The 12814-nt window shown below is 45.5% G+C and overlaps 1 protein-coding gene across 3 annotated transcripts in view; it reads left to right on the top strand.

Moving 5' to 3' along the window:
• NCOA2 (nuclear receptor coactivator 2) overlaps positions 1–12814 on the top strand; it is a 329643-nt gene that overhangs the window by 74786 nt on the left and 242043 nt on the right. For all 3 annotated transcript variants that reach the window (XM_040354387.1, XM_040354383.1, XM_040354388.1), the window contains exon 2: positions 629–704. The gene's annotated coding sequence lies outside the window, so the exon portion shown is untranslated. The remainder of the gene's footprint in view (positions 1–628; positions 705–12814) is intronic.

Genomic DNA, 12814 nt, shown 5'->3' with positions numbered 1-12814 from the left:
TGGATCAGACTGCACAGGCCAGCCTTCGCTCCCCACGTGCAATAATGAGCCCTGGCTGCCCATGACCCAGTTGCCAGTTTTCCTTCCTTGGACCACTTTTGGTCGGTCCTGACCATTGCAGACTGGGAACATCCCACAAGAGCTGCAGTTTCTGACCCAGTCTAGCCATTACAATTAACCCCCTGTCAAAACCTCTCAAATCCTTACACTTGCCCATTTTTTCTACTTTTTAACACATCAACTTCAGGGAAAACATGTTCATGTGCTGCCTAATATACCCCACCCACTTTCAGGTGCCATTGTAACAAGATGATCCATGTTATTCCCTTCTTCTCTTGTTTTGTAGATTCACTGTGGCCATGTTCCTCTCAGAATTGGAACCAGTCGTGTCGCTTTGTTACTGCAGTCCTGCTTTAAGGTGTAAAGATGGCTTTATTTCCACGCCATTGTTGTAAAGACAGAGGAGTTGCTATTCATTGCTCACTACAAGGCAGCTCTTTATATTGTCCCTGTTTTCTCAAAGTATTTTTAGGGGGTGTTGTGCTTAGTAGTGTATTATGATCTGCTTTTATCCCAGATTATGATGTCCATTTTCTCATGGTTTGTCCTTTTTTTTCTCTTTACACAGGTTTCCTGCTAACTGGATATAAAGAATATTACAGTAATAGAAGCATACTTGTCAAAGTCTCAGGAAAAGTGGAAAGGTAAATGTTATTACCTATTTTTCTTGAAGTGATACTAAAGGTTTGATTAAAAATAACAAGCATGTTATATTTACCTCCTTTGTGCAAGGGTTTTGCACAGAGCGCCCCTTTCCTCCTCTACTGGTATCCCTCATAGGCGCTCCTGGCTCCTCCTCTTTTTGCGTACCCTCTTGGAGAAACGCTTTCCAAAGGGACACTCATGTGGGCACGGTCCCGATTCCTGCTGCTGCGTCCCTTGACACAGACAGCAAGACTCGGCCCGGCTCCCATGTCACTGGATTTGAGTGTCAGCAGTGGGAGCCAATGGCTGCACTGCTATCAATCTATCCAATGGGGACCCGAGACCACTGGAGCTGCTGTGCTCTATCTCGTCGCTGGAAAGATCGGGTTCAGGTAAGTAAGAGGGGCTCTGGGGTTCTGCTGCAGCACGGAAGGTTTTTCACCTTAACCTGCCTGGCGGTATTCCCGAGTCTGACTCGGGCTTGCCTCGCTAGATCCACAGGCAGTGTTTACTTACCTTGTCCCTGGATCCAGCGATGCCACCGCGCTGTGTGAGCGAGTGGGACCTCGCACAATTCACACAGCGTCCTCCTGTGCCGCCGATCTCCGTTCCCTGCGACGTTACGACGCTCGGGGACAGAGAACGGCGCCAAATTCAAAAAAGTAAACAAACGCTTTACATACAGTATACTGTAATCTTATAAAATACAGTACTGTATGTAAAAAAAACACACACCCCTTGTCCCTAGTGGTCTGTTCTGTGTCATGCATGTCATTTTATATAATAAAAACGTTTCTTTCTCCCTGCAAACTGTAGATTGTCCATAGCAACCAAAAGTGTCCCTTTATGTCAAAAATAGTTTTAGATCAGCTAAAAAACAGCGATAATAAATTATAATGACTTGCAGAATTGTGCGATAGCGATTTGTGGGGAAATTCGTCATAAAAAAAAAAATAATAATGACAGCAACAATTCTGCAACTGAGCAAATTTCAGTGATTTTGATTTGATTACATTATTGAATAATTTTTATTATAATTATATTATTATTTGTTATAATTATTTATAATTATTTTTTATATTATAATTTATAATTTTGTTTTTAAAAACATGTCATACCCGGGATGCCTATTAGAATCTTGTTTGGTCAGATTTAAGTGAGTTATTTCTAAGAATTACAGACCTACAATATAAAACGCCAAATTTCCTTGCAAATAATGGTACCGCTTTCAGCATGTTTTTTCTGAAAGAATCATACCGCCAGGGAGGTTAATGCATAGAATGCATTAAGGTGAAAAACACTGAGACTTTACAACCCCTCTAACAATTCAAGAGAAAACTAACCATGATAAAATAGTACTATGGCCTCCCATAGAAATATGTACTGTAGCCTCTGCACTTCTAGTTTTAGTCCCACAAATCCCTGCTGAGCCTGCCAGTGAAGTCCATCTTATGCAGCTTCCTGTGATGGTGTGACAACAATGCTGCACTTATCCTGAATTCTGAGCAGAGTTGTCACCCTCATGTAGGCTGTCCCTGTCTCACTACATTGTGATGAACTGATGGGGGCATAGCTATCAGCATTATCACTGGAGATTCACAAACATGTAGCTTGCCAGTCAACATCTGACCAATGAGAGCCACATTGTCTAGAAGCATGTGAGACACAACTGCAGGAGGGTTTGGCTCAGTCAGGGACGGTACAGGAAATTTTTGCTGACTTTGTGTTTGTGCATCACATAGTAACTGGGTTTGGTAGTTGTTTTGGGTGTCACACAGGAGCCTTTAGTTGCATTTTAAAGCTGAACTCCAGAGAGAGTAAAAATCCCCTCTTACAATGAGACTGCCCCTCCACTGCAAGGCTTGAATATGCCTTTACATCTAGGGGGCTCAGAAAAGCAGTTTTGCCTACCTGATCCTTCACTCCCGCAACCTCTTTTTCTTTCCTATGCTCTGATGGTTGGATGCCCTCTGATGCCATGCAGACCGATGCAGGGCCCTTAGCTCTGCATTTGACAAGAGGAACCTGAGAAAAAATCGACCACTAGAGAGTTTATACTTTAACCTGGAGTTAAAGCGGAGGTTCACCCAAAAAAACAAGTATATAACATTAGATTCAGTATACCTCAAACATGTACAGTATGTCTTTTTTTTTTAGGGGGGGTGGGGGTGTACATACGAAATTATCGGTCTTTTCCTCCTGGGTACTCGCTCCCGCGGGAGTGGGCGTTCCTGGGCAGTGCCGCAATGTCATCTAGGACTTCGCCCATATGATTGACGTGCCTGAGAAAAACTCCCACCGGTGGATAAGGCGCGTCACGACTTTCCGAAAATAGCCGAACTGCGAGTCGGGTCTATACGGCGCCTGCGAAGTCCCAGATGACATTGCGGCACTGCACAGGAACGCCCACTCCCGCGGGAGCGAGTACCCGGAAGCCAGGAGGAAAAGACCGATAATTCTGTATGTACACCCCCCCCCCCCAAAAAAAAAGCCAATACTGTACATGTTTGAGGTATACTGAATCTAATGTTATATACTTGTTTTTTGGGTGAACCCCCGCTTTAAGCTTTAATTCCAGCACACCAGGCTTCAAGGTTAGGTGGATGAGAGAGTTGTATAGTTGCCAATATTTATGTTTAATTACCTGGCCAATTAACTTCTGTTTATGTAACTTGGGCATGTATAATGCTATATTAGAGAACAGCAGATTATTATTATACAGGATTTATATATCGCCAAAAGTTTATGCTTTACAATATAAAGGGAGACAGTACAGTTACAATAAAATAAAATAAAATACAAGAGGGTTAAGAGGGCCTTGCTCAGAAGAGCTTACACTCTAATAGGGTGGGGCAAGTGGTACAAAAGGTACTAACTGTGGGGAGATAAGCTGATAAAAGATTAGTTGGAGGTGTAATAGACTTCCCTGAAGAGATGAGTTTTCAGGGATCGCCTAAAGGCAGCCAGAGTACAGATTGAGGTACAGAGTTCCAGAGGATGGGAGAGGCTCTGGAGAAGTCCTAGAGATGAGCACACAGCTGCAAAAGGCAACGCATTTTTGTGTGTTGTGGGAAAATGCACAATTTCACACGCACTGCACCTGGGGTGAAAAGCCCTAAAATATAGTTTTCAAGGCAGATTTTAGTGGTCATTAGGTTGTAACTCACCCCCGCCACCTAAAGCCTCCTCTTTGCCCTTGCCACAGCTAAATCACATGCAGCCCGGAAGAACTGAAAGCTATATGAGCCACCCAACCTGCCCTTAGCCACCGATGACATGGGGTGCGGGTGGACGGCTTGCATAGCTTTTAGGTTTGCCAGCAAAAGTACAGAGAACAACATAGAAGAGGAAAGAGCTGGGATGATGCTGGATGTGATCTCTCCCTCTCCTCTGTAGACCCTTGCGCTTTTTTTAAAATAAAAATAACAATCATGGCTATACTTACCTACTCTGGGCAGTGGTTTTGCACAGAGGAGCCCCGATCCTCCTCTTCTGGGGTGCCCCGTCCCCGCTCCAAGCCCCTCCTCTTCATCGGGTGCCCCCAGTGAACGACGCAAAGTAGGTGTGATTTTCTTTTTTTCCCCAGGAGGGAGAGGGGGATTTAGGAGCGCTGTAATTTTTTGTGTCTATTAAAATATGATTAATGTATGGTTAATTCATAGGTTCATCCACCATCCATCATCCATTGTTTTGTTTTGTTTTGTATGCTACAATGAAAAAGATGGGCTGTGTCCCAGTGAAGTAATGGTTTCAAAAAGGCCCAGTTCATGCTTGCGATTTTTAAAGCGTTATTCTCACGCAATGTTGCATATCGTGTAGAGCAGCTCATTCACTTGAATGGACTTCCCTGTGCGCATTTGTCACCCAAAAGAAGCCCCTGCTCCTTTTTGGGTGACAACTTCACACACTATTTAAAGTCACGTTTTGCAGCACGATTCGTGACGATTATTGGACTGCCATTTAGATTGAATGGCACCCAGCTGCACGCCGTTTGTTTTTGTGATTTGGAATCGCTGGGATTTTTTGATACCATGAGCTGCACACAGGTTTTGTAATCTGTGGGTATTATATACCAGTATGCCATTGCAATGGAGCAAGACCAGCAGTGAAGTAAGGAAATCCAAAATAATAGAAATGCTTTTCAGGGGGCAGACTGAGCCTGGAGGATTGCCTTAAAGTGGAGTTCCACCCAAAAATGGAACTTCCGCTTTTCAGAACCCCAAGCCCCCCCCCCCCTCCGGTGTCACCTTTCAGGGGGAGCAGATACCTGTCTAATACAGGTATTTGCTCCCACTTCCAGGCATAGATCGCTGCAGTATACGCGGCGATCTACACCATGTCCGACCCCCCCACTGTCTTCTGGGAGACACACAGGTCCCAGAAGACAGTAGGGAGACCAGTAAGTCGCAGATTCGGGAACTGTATTCGAGAACCGGGAAGTGAAGCCGCAAGGCTTCACTTCCTGATTCCCTTACCGAAGATGGCTGCACCTCTGCCTGAGTGCCAAGGGACAGAACAGCTTCGGGTGCCGCCATCGCGGGCACCCTGGACAGGTAAGTGTCCATTTATTAAAAGTCAGCAGCTGCAGTATTCGTAGCTGCTGACTTTACTTCTTTTTTTTTTCGGCGGAACTCCGCTTTCATTTCTTTACAGAGAATATTCAGCCTGTATTAGCTGAAGGGTAGACTGTGAAGGGTTTTGCACAATCCACACAAACACAGTAAACCTGTACAAAGCTGTAAAACGGTCAATGTGGAAATGTTGTAGCACCTATACACCTCTTCCACACTTGTCTTCATCACATGCTGCGTGCAATAAAAGATCCCTTTCACACAAGCTTTCCAATCAGGTCCGCCAGTCAGTTTTTCAGGCGGACCTGATCGAAGCCTCCATTCACTCCTATGGATCGCCAGATGTCAGCGGTGACACGTCTGCTGTCACCCGCTGCTATCCGTTCCGATCCTCTCTGTGAAATCCTGACAGAAGAAAAGGGACAGGCGGTCCATTTTCATCTGATCTCCCCATAGAGGAGGTGGGGCTCTAACAGGTCCGTCTCTGCGCAGTGAACGGAGACTGACCTTTCATCCGCCTGCTCAGTGGGGTTCAGCGGATCGATCCCCCACTGAGCAAAGCGAAGTCCGCCGGGCGGATCGCCCGTGTGAAAGAGCCCTTTAGGTGGTGTGATTCTTAGTTCTTGGTGTATGGGGAGCTTGTCCAGCAAGCTCTGAGCTAGGATTGTACTCGCCTCTTGAAGATTGGATGGTCTGATTTTGCGATTGTTTTTAAAAGGTCCCCTTACCTTGTGCTCTGTCCGAAGTCTTGCTACAAAATGTCTATGTGCCATTGTTTAGAGTCTTTCAGGATCTTGAAGTGTCCCTGAAAAACAGCTGATGGCCACATCTCTATAATGTGTCTATTTAAACCCTTCCTGTTCTAATGCAGATCAATCCAGAGTGATAAGACAGTTTGTATCGTTCTGTAGATGGACGGTTACAGATAGCCGTGGAGCTCATATGACGTGGCTCAGACAGAGGCCCCCGCCAAGCCATATACGAGGCCCATAGGTGATCTTGTTAAATTGCAGTCTTGATGTACGGCACTGAGTAAAATGAATGAGCCTGTCATTCACAGAGATGCACAAATCTCTTTAGTAAAGATTGCCATTGTCCATGAGCTGCATTTCTCTGCTTGCGAATGAATCACATTTTACGGCCTTGTGCAATGTGACCACAGCACATCAGTGAGAGGTAAACTCAGGTTACACACAGAAGCAAAGGCTGCTGCTGAGACGTAATGCAATGTCCCTTCTCTTCTTAAAGTAAATAGGTTTTATCTGTTCAAATCGCGACACAATGTCCTTACGCACAGACGTAACCGCTAAATACACGCCGTACTTTGCTAGCTTGTACTGTTAATAGGCTCTTAAAGTAAGATGAAAATAGAAGGAAAGAAACACCTTAACGTCTTGTATAAGAACAGCCTTTACAATGGAGGCCAATATTCCTAAACTGTAATCATTACCTAAATGTTGGGTCATCATAAGCCATTTCTGTTTAAAACTCTCCTATTATTAAAGTAATGTTTAAAGTGGTTGTAAACCCACATTTTTTACTTTTACCTACAGGTAAGCCTATAATAAGGCTTACCTGTAGGTATAAAGAATATCTCTGTACGGTTTAGGAGATATTCCCCCCGCAATGCGCCACTGATTGCAGCGGGGATCCTCGGCCAAAGGACCTTGCCGAATGGAAGTCTCGCCGCTCCAGCCAATCACAGCGCTGGAGCGGCGATACCCGGAAGACACGCCGAGTCAAGATGACATCTCGCTCGGCGTGGACCAGGTAAGTTCCTCTCACCTCGTTCCGAGGTAAATATTTCATAATGAGCTAATATGCGGTACATACTAGCTCATTATGGCTTTTGCCTTTCAGGTGAAAAAAAAAAAAATTATCGCGGGTTTACAACCGCTTTAAGTCTTTTTTTTTTGGTTTAAAATTATTATTATTATTATACACAATTTATATAGCGCCAACAGTTTACTCAGCGCTTTACAATGTATGGGGGGACAACACAATGACAGTACAGTTCAATGCAGAAGGTACAGGAGGGCCCTGCTCATAGAGCTTACATTCTAAAGGGAGGGGTAGGTGGTACAAAAGGTAATAGCTGCAGAGAAATGATTTGATGGTGATTTTGCACAGAGCAGCCCAGATCCCCCTTTTCTCTGGTCCCTCGCCGGCGCTCCTGGCCCCTCTCCCTTATGCCGAGTGCCCCCACAGCAAGCAGCTTGCTATGGGGGCATTGGAGCCAAGCCGCTGCTCTGTGAATCGATAGACACAGAGCCGTGGCCCGACCCTGCCCCCTCTCTCTCCCCTCATTGGTTTACTGACTTTGATTGACAACAGTAGGAGCCAATGATGCCCCCTGTGTGTCTGGGAAGGCTGTCCACAAGGTTTAGAAATGTGTCTATGGGAATGTTTAAACCATTCTTCTAGAAGTGCATTTCTGATGGCAGGCGCTGATGTTGGACGCGAAGGCCTGGCCCGCATTCTCCGCTCTAATTCATCACAAAAGTGTTCTAACTGGTTGAGGTCAGGACTCTGTGCAGGTCAGTCAAGTTCCTCCACCCAAAACTCACTCATCCATGTCTTTATGGACCTTGCTTTGTGCAAAGCTCAGTATTGAACTCTACGGAATAAGACTGGGACAATATACTGTGTGTATGTATTTGTATATAATATACTAAACCTTAACACTAATGGTCTCTTATTTGCTACCTTTTAAATTAAGCATTGAAAGTGTTTTGTTATCAGTTAAAGTGGTTCTAATGGCAGAAGTTTTTTTTATATCTGAATGCGATCTATGTATTAAGATAAAACGTTTTTTGCGTGCAGTAGCCCCCATAATACTTATCTCGAGCTCCATCTCGATCCAGTATAGTTGCCCTAGAGCCTCGGCCGTCTGGGACTCTCCCTTCTGAATGGGTGAGACGGCAGTGGGCGCCATTGACTCCTGCTACTGTCAATCAAAGTCAGTGAGCCAATGAGGAGAAAGAGGGTCTAAATGTACACACAGACCAGCGGCTCGGCTTGGGTGCCCCATAGCAAGCTGATTACTGTGAGGGCAGGAGGGAGGGGCCAGAGAACCGACGAGGGTTCACTGCACAGAGCAGGTAATCTTTGTTATTTTTTATAAAAAAACAAGACCGTTCAAAATCACATGGCCAGTTGCACCCTTTTTCAACAATTGCAATTGTACAAAGTGTTGCGACTCTGAAAAAGGTTCCTGCACTACTTTTTCTGCGATTTCATTTTGACAAAGCATGATTTGAAAGCCGCACTGGTGTGAACCAGGGCTTAGGGCTTAGTGTAAAAAAGAAAAAGATTGCTCAGAGCTAGAATAACTGTTTGTGGTAAGACTGGGCACAGATGATAGGAAATCTTATACTCTGCATTGTGACAGCAAAAAAAAAAAAAAAAAATACATTTCGGGTTTACTTTAACTTTAAGACAACTTCTACCTTAAAGCAGAGTTCTGCCGATGTATTTATATTCTTTTAGGGCCCTTTCACACGGGGAGGATCAGTAATGATCCGACTCGGTGTGTCTGTAATGCTCAACGGGGATCCTCCGTAAAATCCCCGCTGAGCCGTCGGCTGGCAGGGCGGTCCCCGCACACTGTGCAGGGACCGCCCTGTCTTTCCTCCGCTCTCCCCTATGGGGGGATCGGATGAACACGGACCGTGTGTCCGTGTTCATCCAATCCGATGCGCCAGATGGAAGAAAAATAGGATTTTCTTCCGTCCGAAAAATCTGAGCTTTGCGGAGGCGGGTGATTACGGGTGTCAGCGGATGGACCAATGTATGTGCCGTTTTCATCCGCAACGGATGGATGAAAATGCAGACATACGGTCTGCACGTGTGAAAGGGGCCCTTAAAGTCAGCAGCTACAAATACTGCAGCTGCTGACTTTTAAAATAAGGACACTTGCCTGTCCAGCACGCCCGCGATGTAGGCACCTGAAGCCGGTCTGTCCCTCGGCTCTCAGGTACTGCCGCCGCCATCTTCGGTAAGGGAATCCGGATGTGAAGCCTTGCTGCTTCACTTCCTGGTTCCCTACTGCGCATGCACAAATCGCTCTGTGCGATCCCACTGGTCCCTGCTGTCTTCTGGGACCTGGGACATCTGGTTGTGGTTTAGATAGCCGCAGGTGGCTCAGCTATCTGTGCCCGGAAGTGGGAGCAAATACCTGTATTATACAGGTATCTGCTCTCCCCTGAAAGTTGCCAAATGTGACGCCGGGGGGGGGGGGGGGGGATTCTGAAAAGCGGAAGTTCAGTCTTTGGGGGGAACTCCGCTTTAATGCCCACATGAGAAATGTTGGTGGCTGTAGTTGTAACTGAAGGGTTGTAGTCAGGAAAGCCTAACATTGGTCTGTATTTTCAGGCTCTTGCGGTTATGTTTGGGTACATCTTTGTGCTGCACTTTATATCCTGTGCAGTGTTTCTGTTTTTATCCTACAGAGAGTAAAATATAAACTCTGCATATATACAACATAAAAGTAATTTGTTTTATGAGTCTCTTGTACAGCAGCACTCAGACTGGGAGATGGAGGGGCAGCACTAGGATACAGGCTGCTGCAAAGTAAATCTTTTATCAGGAGAGACCAGAGTGAATCATGCTGACTTAGCAGGTAGATTCTTGTACTTCATTGTCTCATGGGGGGTGTTTTTGTTGCCCATGCTTGGATTCAGCAATGGATGTCAGGACCTTGCTGTGCTGTTTGGAAGGGCTGCCTGGATTACAAATTCTTTGCTGGTAACCAGCTGACATATGTCTATTATCATAATGTAAAGATGTTCGATTCCCTGAAATGGAATATGACCGAGCTCCAGCAGCTGCAGTGTGACATTATGGGGCCACAGGTTGTACATTTATCACATCCTGAAAACTAGGTCTGGCTTCTAATCTGTCTTCCAGGATTGCACAAATGACGCGGCTTGTGTGTCTCCGATAATTCTGTGCCTAGTAAATTGCCTCTGTGTGACCTGAAAACATGGCGTGGTGTACATATGTTTTTAAAGGAACCTCTGGTTCTAATTTGTAAGGAATTGAACTTGTGTTACATACAGTATATGAAAGGAAAAAGGCAATTTCTTTTTGGACTCACTCGTGCCACTTGCATATTATCAAGGAACCTAAATATGTCTAAAATAAACACAAATGCCTTATAGAACATAACAAACCCTTGGGCATGTTGTGCATACAGAGAGGTCAGGGGCATAGGAAGCATTTGGGAATCCAGAAGGCACAGATAGGGCCATGCTGCCAATGAGGCCCATTGAGGTGGTGGCATACACAGGCCCGGATTTCCCACAAGGCCACTGAGGCCAGGCCTTGGGGCGGCAGGGCGCCAAGGTGTGGCAGTGGCATAGATTCCCCCGACGCCCAGAACATACAGTAAAGGGCGGTAAGTTATGGGGGAATCCGCTCGCTTGTTAACAAGTGATTGCGGCGATGTCGCCGAAATTACTTGTAAAATGTGTGCTCCCGTCCGTCCTCCCCTCCCCCCCCCCCACCCCACATACCTCTCTCTGCTGGCTCTGTCTTCGGGACTCCATCCTCCCCCCAGCCACCGAGTCTGTCTCCTGTTCCTGCTGCCGATGTACACAGTGAGAGGGGAGAGCTGTGCTCTTCCAATCTCAGCTGTGACAGGCAAAGTGCTAGGACTCCTGTTTTGGAGGTGACAGGGTCAATAAAGAGAACATGTCACCTCCAATTGCTATCACACAGGGAATTGTTTTCTTCTGTGTGATTGCAAAAAAGTTAAGTAAAAAAAATTGCTAAAAAAAATAAATAAATAATAAGAAATAGTTAAATTAATAAAATAAAAAAGTCATTAAAAAGTAAAGAATAAGAAAAATAATAAGAAAATTATACAAAAATAAAAAAAAGTAAGCGACAAGCTACAAATAAATAAAAGTAAAAAAAGTGATAAAGTAAAAAAAAATATTTGCACTAACCGTGCCGCCCCTGCCATCCGGTTGCCATTTTCCATTGATTTGAAGGGGTGGTTCGGTTGGCGGGGAGGGGGTGCATTGTGGAACCTGGCCTTGGGGCGGCAGGGAGAGCAAATCCGGCCCTGGGCATACAGGCATGGTGTGGGGTTGACGTGTCCATACTCAGAAATGCTGAGCCTGATAAAACCACATGCTTAGCAGCAATGAACCTTTTTATTGCTGCATCTTCTCTTGCCATGCTCTCTTTGCTGGAATTCAGTAGCAATCCTCAACCCTGTCCATTCAAGTTATCAACAATCTTGTTACTATGTTCCAAAAGATAGCCACTGCACTGCACTGTTGTTCCTCAGACTGATGTCAGAGAGGTGACTCCGCCATTAGCGATCCTGCCACTGGAGATCACTAAAAGACTGCCTGTCTGCCTCTGTGGCAGTGAGATGCCAGTGATCAAGATTTGGTAATGTTCTGCCCGGGTTCACACTTGTGCGATGTCAGACATTGCATGTGATTCACACCCGCACTGCAGTGCCGATAACACGCAATGTCTGTGCAGTGCGAGTTCTGTATGGCTGAACTCGCATTGGATTCCCCCCCCCCCCGAATTGGATCACATGGGTGTCGTTAACATTGTATTGACACCCGCAGCAGTTCAGAGAGGACAGTGTGAACTGCCTGTGGGGGAGAGATGCGATGCAGGAACCGGCGCTGGAATCGCACTGGTTCCCACATCACTACAGTGTGATCCTAGGCCGAGGGTGCGATTCACTTTCCTTAGCTGGCGAGGGAGTGATTCTATAGGGACAGTCAGATGGGGATTGATTTACTAAAACTGGGGAGTGCAAAATCAGGTGCAGCTGTACTTGGTAGCCAATCAGCTTCTAATTGTCCACTTGTTCAATTAAACTTTGACAGAAAACCTGGAAGCTGATTGGTTTCTTTGCAGAGCTGCTCTAGATTTTGCACTCTCCAGTTTTAGTAAATGAACCCCATTGCGTCTTGGTCATTCTGATGATGGTGGATTTTGTTGCTAGTGGCAGAGTCGCCTGGCTGACTTCAGCCTTAAGCCTTGCACACACGATGAGACTATCAGACAAATTACTGTTTTTTTATTTATTTTTCCTTGCATGCTCGTCTCATATCAATGTCTTATAGATGTTAAAGTTCTGAAAATTCTCGTATGGCAGAATACAACTTCAGAAGTCATGTAATGTGTTGTATTGTAATTTATTCTTTCGTTTCCATGCATGCGTGGTCTGGGTCTCCCGATTTTTTTTCTCTCAGACAAATACTGGACTGATTAAATGATTAAAGTGTTTGTAAAGTCTAAATGATAAATTACTAGCAGTCCCTCCTATTAGAGCCTGAAATTCATTTCTAAAAAAGAGCGTTGTAAATACCTATTTAGAGCTGACTTCAGATCATGTGACTTGCGGCCGCTTTGGAGCTCCTATACATGGCTTCTACAGGAGGAAGGGGGGCCGTCCAAGATCTTTCTATGATGTCAGCCGGGGAGATCACGTGGCCTCTTGCAGAAGCCATGTCTCAGAGCTTTAAAGCGGCCACGAGTCACGTGATCGGCCTAAATATAGC

The sequence above is a fragment of the Rana temporaria genome, chromosome 5 (assembly GCF_905171775.1).
Source record: "Rana temporaria chromosome 5, aRanTem1.1, whole genome shotgun sequence".
Taxonomy (NCBI): domain Eukaryota; kingdom Metazoa; phylum Chordata; class Amphibia; order Anura; family Ranidae; genus Rana; species Rana temporaria.
This window is presented reverse-complemented; position numbering and strand designations above follow the sequence as displayed.